General features: G+C 35.7%; 1 pseudogene; it reads left to right on the forward strand.

Annotated features, from left to right (window-relative positions):
* The first annotated feature begins 1,229 nt into the window (after window positions 1-1,229).
* Window positions 1,230-10,491, forward strand: LOC101597372 (annotated as a pseudogene).
* The last annotated feature ends 1,879 nt before the right edge of the window (window positions 10,492-12,370 follow it).

Consider the following 12,370-nt stretch of genomic DNA (forward strand, 5'->3'; position numbering starts at 1 on the left):
ATGTTTTGCATCTGGATACGATCTAGGGGAAAAGAAACATGCAATGATGACTAAATTGCTACATTATCTTTATGCTAAAAGAAGTTTGTGTTAAATATAGTTCACACACTAGAAATGTCCATAGCAGAATTTAAAGTGTGACTATGGTGGTTTGAATGCAATACTCCTCAACACAGAATCATGTGTCTAAACACTTGTTTCTCAGTGGTGTTAACTGAGAAGGTTATGATGGAGTGTCTAGTAGTCAGAGCCTTACTAGGGAAGTATGTTATGTTATGTATGTATGAGGTATTTTAGTCCTACCTTAATTGCTATTCTCTCTTGCGCACGTGCACCCGCGCATGAGCTCACTTGCTCTCCTTCCTCCTTGCTTATGTGACAGTGTAACTCAGTCTTTCATCCTCAGCCTGATATGCCTTCCCCACTATTGCAGTCAGGATCACATTGCTGATAGAAATCACCCAGCAGAGAGCAGCTTCTGGGAAAAAGAGGTTTATCTTGGCTTAAAGGCTCAAGGAGAAGCTGCATGATGGCAGGGGAAAATGATGGCATGAGCAGAGGGTGGACATAAACCCCTGGCCAACATAAGGTGGACAATAGCAACAGGAGAGTGTGCCAAACACTGTTATGGGGAAGCTGGCTATAACACCAATAAGCCTACCCTCAATAATACACACCCTCCAGGAGGGATTAATTCCCAAATATCCATCAACTGGGAACCTAGCATTCAGAACATCGAAGTTTATGGGGGATACCTGAATCAAACCACTACCCACCATGACAAATTTTATGCTCTCTTATTATAAACTGAAATACATTATTTTCTTTCCCTATGTTGTTTCTGATCAGACATTTGGTCCCAACAATGAAGAGCAGGTAATGCTGAAATTGATACTGAAAAGTGGGATCATTAGGACAATAAGTATGACAATGTGGTTCTTGATCTTTTAGACCTGATGTAGGAGGAATTGGAACTTTGAACTAGAGAATCCTTAGAACACTGTAATCAGTGCTTGATGAACTACTCTTGTGGTAGTTTGGAAGATCAGAAGGCCAAGAGAAATGTAAGCAGTGGAGATGTGGCCAAAGACAGTTCAGAGGTTAAAAAATAAATCTAACTTTATTGGAACCTGGGCTTGAGGCCATTCATGTGGTCTTCTAGCAAAGAAACTGACTGCATTCTGTCCATTTCCTGAGAACTCCTGAGAATTTCAAAGTAATAGACAAACATGTTTGCCAGAGAACATTCAGACAACAATGACATTGTATCTGTGGCATGGCTTCTCTTATCTGCTATGATTCTCTTATCTGCTATGATAATGAAAGTCCGTAAGCTGAAAGATAGGAAAAATACAAAGTTTGGCACAGAAAGACCTGTGGGCAAATTCAAAGTTATGGGCATAGAACTTTCAGTCTTTTGGGATATGAATGGTTTACAGATTACCTCCATTAAATATGAGATAACTGTGCTGCACTGGGGCAATAGAAAGGATGCCCTGATGGCAAAACCCAAACCACTGAAGTCTCCATGCAGTAAGAATGTGAAATATTTTAAAGGAAAGGGATTTGAGGAAAAATACTAAGTGCTATGTTTCCTAAGTTCTCCACGGAGAAATTTTGATAGTATAGCCCCTGGGTGACAAGATTTATCCCCACTTTGGAATGGAATTTGACAGTGCTGCCTAAATGGTACTGATTTTGGAAGAATAAAGGAACAAGATTGAAGAGATCATGGAATATTTCCCAGCATTTCCAGAGAGCTGCTGAGTGTAAGTAATCTGAAGCAGAGCTGGAATCCCTGCAAGAAATGCCTGTGAGGCTACCATGTGAAGCTAGAAAAGTGAACCATAAATTCGAATGGAGTCCTAAGGATATTAGAGTTGCCAGGATTTTGGTAAATCTGCCAATAAGCAGCAAGCTCAAGGCAGTTGTGGTTCATAAGAGAGACTATAGGCAACAAAACTGAAGAGGAGAAGCTACCCAATTTTTTTGAATACCAGTTTTATTACAAGTCCCAGAACTGGACAGGCATCTTCACCAAATTTTGTTACTTTCTTGTTGCCTCTATTTACCTGTATTTGCCTGGTAAGCCTCTATTCCTCATTTCTTTGGGAATTGAATGTTTATTTTGTGTCATTGTTTATATATATAACTTGTGTTTGGATTTTTATGGGGCTTACAGGAAAAAAGATTTGTTTGAATATCGATAAGACTTTAGATTTTGGACAGTGTTGGAATGGGTAAAAACTGGGGATTTTAAAATTGGACTGAATTCACTTTGCTTCTTGGCACGGCCATGAGTATATGGGGTGGGTTCAGTGGTAGTTTGAATGTAATACTCCTCATAGAAATGCTTGTTTGAATGCTAGGTTTCAGAAAGTTTGAAAGATTTGGGAAAATTTAGCTTTAAACCATGTAGCTTTGCTGGAGGAAGTGTTCTACTGAGAGCAACTCTAGAGATGTTGTAGTCTAACCCTACTTGCTATTCTCTCTTTATTCTCTCACTTGCTCTATCTCCCTCTTGTTTCCTCCTGCTGATGTCACAGTATGACCCATAAGCTTTCCTACTGCAGCCTGCCATGCATTTTCTACCATGATGAAATAACATAATGAAATAATTCTTCCCATCCCTAAGTTGATCCTGGGTGGGTATTTTATCCAAACAAAAGAAAAGCAACTGATTGACAATTTACCAAATTAATATTAGTTTAATTAAACTGTGAATAATGAAACTTGCATAAATAAGCCAGGATTAACAGTAATTTGATAAATGGGAGCAATTGATACTTCAAATTAATCATTTTTTTAACATTCCATTACAATTGGTATTGATATGGGAATATAGGATGCCTTTGAAAGCATCAGAGCCACGCTAAGCTCTTGGGTGGACAATGACTCAGGAAATGAAGTTCCAGAAAGTCACATTCACATAGAGCTCTGCTGAGTCAATAGCCTATGGGCTATTGTATAATGAACTTAATGAATGATTATCATAGATCATAGGATAAGATTTAGAAAGATTATATCATAGGAGAGAATGGGACTATATCTAAAGAAATATCATAGAAGAGAGAGAATCTAGAAAAAAATAAATGATCAAAGAGCTCTTGCCCAAGAAGAAGGCAAGAGACTATTCCCAGAAAATGAGGATGCCCACCCCTCCAGGTTGGGTCATGCAGGAGAGTAGTGACTGAGATAGTTGGCCCAGGCCTAAAGTCAGGTATCTAAGGTCAGGGAAGGAAATGTCAATCTTTCCATGCATCTTACCTTCAGAATGGGCCTTGTCAGACGTGGATGGTTATCTCTCCTAAGGAAAGAGAAGAAATAAGAAAAGACAAAATATTTTGACACCCCTGACCCCTAGTAAAGTGGAATGACCTTCAGGCTAAAGATACCCCTAGCTTCTACATTTGGGTGGGGATGCCTTACTCCTAATCTGTGTCAGTATTATTCAGAACAAAGTAGGATAATAGACCAAATTGAGGTCTTAGACAAAATTATGTAGAAGATTTTTTTTTAATTTATAAATTATTCATTTCTGTTTACTTAATTTTCTATTTTTATTGTTGATTTCCACAAAATCTTTCACACTGAGATATAGGCAGATAGTGATAGAGATAGATAGATAGAAAAAGAGATAGAGATGGTTTGCTGTGTATAATAATATATGTTGCCTGATTTATGAGGCTGGATATGTATAAAGAGATTATATTTAAATGAGTCATGTTGAAAGCTCAGAAACCTTCTATTTTCATGGTTTATGACTTTTTTATTGCAAATAGCCTCAAAGTCAAATTTATATTGCTGTTGAATTTTGTTCCAGAAGAAGAAGATGAGAAGTTATATGTTTTAATATAATACCGGTATCATGTCAGAAGAGCTATGTTTAATAAGCTATGTCTAATATGATTTTGTTATCAAGATTCCAAAAAATAATGAAACACACTATTACCACTGAAAAGTGTATAAGGTATTAATGGTAATAGTTAGTTGAGGTCAAATTGTAATTTTAGACATTGTAATAATAATATTAAGAATTAAAATATTTTGTTAACATTGTATGGAAACACATTCTTCATTATAATCCCACATTTGAAATAGTTAAATAAAATTAATAATTCATTAAAATGATTGATTTGGTGTTATATTAAATTTTCACAAGATTTATTATCATAAATTAAAATATCTTGACCAATTCAAGGAAATATTAAATTAATAAATTTTTCTATCACATATGGACGTTTACTGACATTTCTTTCCAAATATAAATCTGTTGCAAGAATAAGCGGTTACAAAAAGTAAAACCATTTGGTTTCCATTCAAGACTAACTTGCAGCTACAATTTGCAATTTCAATTTCAAAATTCAGGAAGGCTTATATGCCACACATGTTGGGAATGAGAGGTCAGTGTAAAATGTCATTGGAGAGAAATCTGATTTTAAAATGTGGCAATCTTAAGTAAGGTGTTGGATAGAAAAGAGGTCCATTCTTACTAGCGAAAAGCTACAGCATCAGACATTTGATTTGTTACTTTAAATCAAAGGTAGCAGAATATCTTCCAGTATAGATTTACCATTTGCCTAATCCCAACCATGGGGCAAGATTTATGGAGAATAGAATTTTGTCCATGGGAAGGAAAGCTTGCTGGTGCTAAATCAAATATCACTTTCATCATTTTAATAGATAAATTTTAATCCTATCATGAAGGTCAGTTCAGATGGACATTGGGAAATTAATCTGTCAATCCAGCACTAGTTGTGACATGTAGATAATTATGCTAGTCCTTTCATAAGCAAAAATAAATGAATATTGTTAGTTATAGAACCTGATAAGCCCACTGCATGATAATAAACAGTAAATTCAAAATTTAGGAAAACTGGAATGCTGATCAATAGTGAATGTTTATGGAAATTCATCGAACAATTCAAATATAAATATGATATGCTTAGGCATTGATTCAAGCAACTCATGTACTTTTTACTCTTGATTATAACATGTTGTACAACATTAAACTTCATTTGTAGGATTTTTCTTCCTTTTTTTTTCATCACCATATTTATTACTAACATTGATTTTGAGCAACGTGTAACAGTGTCACATATATATCACAGTAACATGGCACTAAACCTAGGCTCTGTCTCCCACTCCTGAGAAAAATAAGTTCTCTTAGTCGTCTACTTTACACAGAAGAAGATGTAAAGCCTTCTCCGTACTTCTGCTACTCTTCCCTTGTGAGGAATCTCTGTCAAGTTATTGGTGGAATAATGATTCCATGTGCTCTCCACCCAATGACAAATTGTCCCAACATACTTTATGTGCCTCCCAACAATTTTGTACATATTATGTACTTAATAAAGCAAAATTACTGGTAATTATGAAATATCATGGTGCTAATGAAGTTTTATTATGCATATATTGAGTAATGGAAGCTCAAATTGATTTTTCACTTAAACACTGAATCAAGAATGCAATTTAGCTAGTGCTATTAAACACATAAAACATACTGCGATTACATGCACATGCCAGTTGTGATATCCTTTATTGTTCTTCAATAAACATAACAATTATTTTGACTATGAATATACTTTCATTTTAATCAAAAGTGCAGTCATAAAATAGTTAGTTTCATCTCTACTGATCAAAGAAATGGCAGATATCCGACTACACTGTGGAGTATTTTACCCTGGTGCCTTTCATCATGAACCAGTGTATTACATTCTTTGGTTTATTCAGGGATAAGTCAAATATCAGAGTGTACTTGTACAAGTTCAAATTCTACTTCACTCTATTACAAGACTAAGAATCCAGGTGGCTCACCTGCTTTGCTATTATTGCATTTTAATTTGATTACTTATTGGTAGACAGGCTAGAGAGAAGTCATTTGTGACTTAAGTGTGGTACGAGTTATTCTTTATGACTTCTTTTTACCTTTACTTTTTGAACTTATTGAATAGTAGTCTCTTAAATTTCAATAAAGGCTACTTTTTCCTATTAATTGATTTGTTCATTTTATGGATAGTTCTTCTTTAGGAGACATTTATATCACAAAGTGAAGTGTACTTGTTCCTATGTGTCATCCAGAGGAAAAACATTCGAAGTTCTGCTTAGCTGGGTGACCTAGTCTGTAGTTTGAGAGGTTCCTTGTTTGCCTGTATGAAGACCCAGTTATCCCAGTATTGTGTGGAGTCCTTCTTTTTTACTGGTGGATCTTATAAGCATCCTTGTAAAAATTCAAGCATCCATGTGTCTACGTATCTAATCTCTGCTGTTTCACACTGATCTATTTTACAGACTCTGGATTAGTGTGGATTTGTGTTTCACTTTAAGGTTATATACAATGAATTCCCCAGCATTGCTTTTCATCATATTGTTCAGTTCATACTAAATCCATTGTGTTTCACATATGAATGTTAGAATTAGCTTGTCACTGAATCTAAAATATTTCTTGTAAATGTTTCATAAAAAATGTTTTGAAATTATACACTAATCATATAGCCACATTCAAGTTTTTTAAATATTTATTTATTTGCAAGGAGACATATAGTGCAAGTAAGAGAAAAAGTGTACCAGAATGAACTCCAGATGCATGCATCATTTTGTTCATCTGGTTTTATGTGAGTATTTGAGAATTGCTTCTAGGCTATCACACTTTTGATGTAAAATGTCTTTAATTCCTGAACGATCTCTCCTGCCCCAATATTTATTTTGGAAATCATTTAGTGTGATATATAACTCCAGTAATTAAAAATTTGCCAATTCAAGATAGGATTGAATGTATTTCATCACATTTGTAGATTTCTATTAAAATTTTTATGCTACATTTCACACATTTTTCTATCTATTTTCTAGTAGTTTAATTTTACATATAAAACATAGCTAACTGTCTGAGATGATAGCTTAGTGGTTAAGGTGCTTGCCAATGAAGCCCAAGGACTCACGTTCGACTCACCAGTACCCACATAAGCCACATATGCACAAGGTGGCACATGCATATGGAGTTTGTCTGCACTAGCTAGAGGCCCTTGTGAACACACACACATTCTCTCTCTCTCTTTCTTTCTGCCTCTTTCTCAAATGAATGCATAAAATACTAAAACATAATAAAGCATGATTAATCTTCATAGGACTTTATATGCTGAGATACTATTAACTGCATTTGCTTATTCTAATAAATTACTTAATCTAATCAATTGGAAATTTAATTTCAATTCTAAATTGTTTATGATTTGCTCCATAAAACTGTTATTTGAGCATAAAAATATTTTATGTGTTAATGCTCAAATTGCCATTATAATTTTGCTTCTCCTGTTTTCAACATAAAATTTGATCAAAAATGGAGGTTTTTTTTTTTTTCATTTTTCTGTGTTAAGATACATCACCATTCCAAAAGCATATTAACTGTAATTTTTACAGAGCCAAGTCAAATAAAGAATATTTTTTACACTTCTACTTCTTCAAAGTTTTTCTTAACATTGGCCAACATTTTTTTGGATGATGTTTTTATATCTATTTAAGTCGTGTGTTTCAGATTACCTGATTAGACAAATTTGGCACAATTTTCAGGAATTATTGTTATTGGAAACCTTAAATTATAGTTTTATATGATGCTGGATTAGATGTGAAAATTTTGTTGGGTTATCTCTATTCATAGGGGTTATTATTCCTTTTCTAATCATAATTTTCAAATTAAAGAACAATTGTTAAAATAGATTTTGATTTTGAAATTGATGTTCTGAGTTGTTTATCTGGTAAACATGACAAATTTCATTCACTAGTAAAATCAAAAGGTATGGCATCTATTTAGGAAGATTTGTGGTAAAATTCAATTACATTGGCAAAGTCATATGAGTAATTTTTCAATCATTTTCAAGTTTGGGTAACTGTGATTTGCATGTAAATGTTCCCTATTGCTTCAATTCTGTGTATTTATTATTGTCTTAATTTTACTTACTTTGGGTTTAATTTATTGTTACTACTTCAGTATATAGATAAGAGTCATTGTTTTGATATGTTATTCTTAGCTATTATTGATTTTCATAGCCTTTTACTAATTACATTATTATTTCAACTGGGTATATCTTTTATTATAGCTGATTTAATTTTTTTTCATGTTTTACATACTTGATGTAATCTGAGTAGAAATTCTTTGCTTTAAATTCCTTCTTTGGGATATCCAAAGTTCTTTCATTTTTAAGGTAAGTTTATAGCATATTTTGAAGTTTTAGACAATTATTGTTGAATTAACTTACTTCCAAAATACCATTCCCTTTCCCTGTGTAATGGTGCATGTGATAGACTCAATATTTACTTCTAGTCACTAAAGATCTGTTCATTTATGCTTAGTCATTTCGCCCTTTATCTATTTTTTTGGGATTTATTTATTTTATTTTATTTTTTAATTTATTTTTTCCCTAAGTAGAAACGTTGTACTGATATATCATTTCCCTCTTCCCTGGCCTCACACCACTGAAGGTCCTTCTTAGTAGGATTGCCATGGAGTTGTGGGTTAGGAGGTGTGAGATCTGCAATTAATCATTGGGTGGGTGGGTGGGTGAGCAGCAAGAACCAAAGGCAACCAAAATATATCTACAAGACAAGAATTGATAGCTGATTCACTGGCAGGCTGAACCACTCCATGCACATTAGTTAGCACCTAGGTGAAACCACAAAGAAATTGTCATAAATTTTGTGAGTTCTTGTGCTGCCTGGTTTTGTTACTACTACAAGAACATTGAATGCATTATTTTCATGTTCTCTTATGCTATACCCCATTGAGAGAAACAGAAATACCAATATGACTTCATTGTTTCTGGTCTCTCTCCTCTCATCTCCAGAAAAGGTTTACCTTCATTTATACAAGTAATACTTCAGTTACTCTAAGCAGAGCAGTTCAAGTAGAAGAATGTGATTTTTGTCAAGCTAAAATTGAGTGCATATAATTAGGTGCAAAGATCAGTTTCTCACAAAATGATCCTAACTTAGTTTTTGATAGTAATGATTTAAAAATGAAGCCCAAAGGAATAACTGAAGTGGCTACAGCAATGGAAATGTCACCTGCAGAATGAAGTTGGAAGAAAGTAGAATTGGGCAGTTAAAACAATCATACTATATCCTGTCCCAATAATTATAGAGCGCATAACCAACATAAATTTTCTAAATGTATATTTTTAGACTATTTTTTTTTTTTTTTCCGCGGTAGGGTTTCGTTCTAGCACAGGCTGACCTGGAATTCACTATGTTGTCTCAGGGTGGCCTCGGACTCATGGCAATCCTCCAACCTCTGGCTCCTGAGTGCTGGGATTAAAGGCATGTGCCATCACACTCAGTTTTTAGACTATTTTTGATCCCAAAGCATTGTGTATATATGTTAGTCATGTAAAAATACTGTAGTCTTAAATTACTTCATCAGCTACATGAGCTGAATAAGCAGACCTTCCCTGCTTGCAACGTGAAGTGAATAGCATTAGGAGTACTGCATATATGAGGTCAGAAATGTTGAGACAGAATTAGTCCAAGAACATCTATCTCTATGGCTCTATAGAATTTTAACCGTTTACATGTTATTCAAATGCCTAAATTTTACCTTTCAGTCAGTATAAGTGGAACTGAATTATCTCATAGAATTTTTCAAACTTAAATGCAATAGAATTGATAAAATGGCAGGCATACAATCTACAATAAAATGTAGGTGTTGCTATTTTTGCTACATTGCAGCATAAGGGTGCCTCATTTCATAGTTGTTTCTCGTATTTTGCTATTATAGTTAAATTCAGTATTATCTTTCCTTAACGTTCTAATTTAAATAACTAAATGCCATTTATATTTATAAAAACTCCCAAATAAATTCTAATTTAAGAATTATCATGGGACGTGGGAACTGAGCGGCCGGAGAGAGAGGAGAGGAGAGGAGGCGGGCTCGTGGTTGTGGGGCCGTGGCTGTGGCTGGGGTCGCGACCGCTCAGCGGCCCCCCCTTGAGCGGTAGCCCGGACTTCCTGCAGCCGCCCGGCCTGCCGGGTCGGGCCTTCCCGCCGGGAACCGAGCTGGGCCAGCGGCCGGGACTCCGCGGCGCGACGGGCGGCCCTGGCGGGAAAGCGGCGCGCGGACGCGCTGCCATTCACTGCAGAAAGAAACCCAAGCGGGAGGCTGACGACGGCGAGTGTCCAAGAAGGAAGAAGCGACTCACTGAAGCAGAGCTGTGTGCTGCAGAATGGGCTCTCTGTACACAGCAGACTGGAGAAAGTCATGGCGTGAATGCATGCCCTAGTGGCCTTTCTGTACCTGGGATGTTAGATGCTGTTTGTGAAGAAACGGGTCAGACAACCGGAGAGGCGCAGTGAGAAGTTGCCCGGAGGAGGCTACAGGAGATTGAGGACGGAATAATTGACGAAGATGAAGTTGAAACTGACAGAAATGTGAACCACCTCCCCAGTCTTGTGTTCAGTAGTGAGCCCACCTGCGTAGTAGAGTATAGGGACTTGAAAGTTTTATGAAACGGGTGTAATTTTTCCACCTGTGATTTGGGGTGGGACTCTCAATTTTGGGTAGCCATTTATTGACTTCAACTTTTTGCCAAGGAAGCTTATGTCAAGGGAAAAAGTAAGGTATTTTTTTAACAGGTTTATTCCAGGAAGGGTAGATCATAGCCTCTTCAGAGGCAGTTATAGAAGCAGTATGTGTATGGGTGACTACGTCAACTGTCACATTGTCTAAGCCATTCATATACATGGAGAATATTCTTGAGTTTAAAAAGATGAATAAGAAAGAGTGCCCCTTAATGCCACTGTACCCTGACAAGTAAGTTACGGCTTTTGCTGACAATTTGAGCTGTTGTGACTGTCCATGATGATAAGGAAGCAGGAGAGAAGGAGGAAGTTGCTTTAATTAAGCCTCATGCTACGAACTAGAAGAGGCCTTAGAACTTCCATATTAGTTGTCAGTTCAACATAGCTGTATTGATTAATCAGCTGTATTGTCTCCCTTTGGTAATAGATACGTTCAGTTGTTCAATGATGTTTACAACTCAATTAACTTTAAGTGATAGTTAAGAGATTGTGAGGTAACCCCTCTGAAACTGTCTGTGGGAGAAGTGTCTTAATTAATCCTAAGAAACTGTTGTGCCAGCTAAACCCAGCATTAATAACTCCTGGAGTTAAACAAGGGAAGATGGTTCTTGCGTTAGCAAATTGAGTTTTAAAATACTAGTTTTGAAACACTGAATGATTAACTGAATACATAGGCAAGTGACCTTAAAATTTCCTAAAGTAGCTTATAGGTCTTGTGCAGTAAGGCCAAAAGTTAGTGGAAAGCAGCTTCTTGCCAGCAGGAGACCTTTATCTTGGGTACCTAAACCAGGCTGAAGGTGTCCTTTGAGAATAACCAGGGTTAAAGTTTTTAATTTCTCAGGAAGAGCTCTTCAGTGTGGCAAGGAAGCACAGCACAAGGTAACATGACAGTTCTTTTGTTGCTGAAATCAGACTGGCTCTTTATCAGCCAGCAGACCACCCTAATTCAGTTGTTATTTTCCAGAGTTCCCCTTTGTAGGAAAAAAAGAATGGTTTATGCTTTAGGGGTGAATGTTTAGAAACCAGCTTCCAGGCAGGAAATGAAACCCATTCTGAAATCCCTCCCCTTGTCACGGGTGGCTTAGAAGTCAGCAGTCTATTAATTAGACTGTTCCTTCTCTTGCCTGTTGTTCCTGCCCTCTCTATTTCTGTCTGGATAGTCAGGAAAGATTTAATGTTTAATATTTAAACAAAATATTTATGTCTATACAATAAAATTATTCAAACTTAAAAAAAAAAGAATTATGGCTTTGTCATGGATTGCTACCTGCACATTTTCTCTGCCATTGGTCACCTTTATACCCTTTTTAGTGTCCCTTCCTTCCCTTTCTTCCAGAGGACACATGCCCTGTATTACTTTATCTAACTTGCAATGTTCTTGATGGAAAGGCATATAATTGGTTGAAATTGTACATCATGTATTATGTGGAATTATCAAACAAATGTTTGCAAATGAGAAAATAAGAGAGGAAAGGAGAATTTTTAATCTTACCGAACATCCAAAGTATTATGTATTTCTTCTGAGTAACATATTTAGAAAAAAGAACAAGACATCTTGTTTTGCAATATGCAACTATAGAATTACATAGGAATATTTCCCAGGCATATGTAGAAAGTAAAGAATGACAGCTTTATCTTCATGATTTATTAAGATAGAAGAAATGGTAAAAACAAAAAAAAGACTATGTTATCTGTTTAAATTAAAATATATGGTCTTGCTGCAAATGGCAACATGAGACATGTAAATACCTTTCTGTATGTTTCAGTTCCATTAGAAACTTATGCATTATATCTTGCTTTAGAGTGA

This window comes from Jaculus jaculus, chromosome 8 (assembly GCF_020740685.1).
Source record: "Jaculus jaculus isolate mJacJac1 chromosome 8, mJacJac1.mat.Y.cur, whole genome shotgun sequence".
Classification (NCBI taxonomy): Eukaryota; Metazoa; Chordata; class Mammalia; order Rodentia; family Dipodidae; genus Jaculus; species Jaculus jaculus.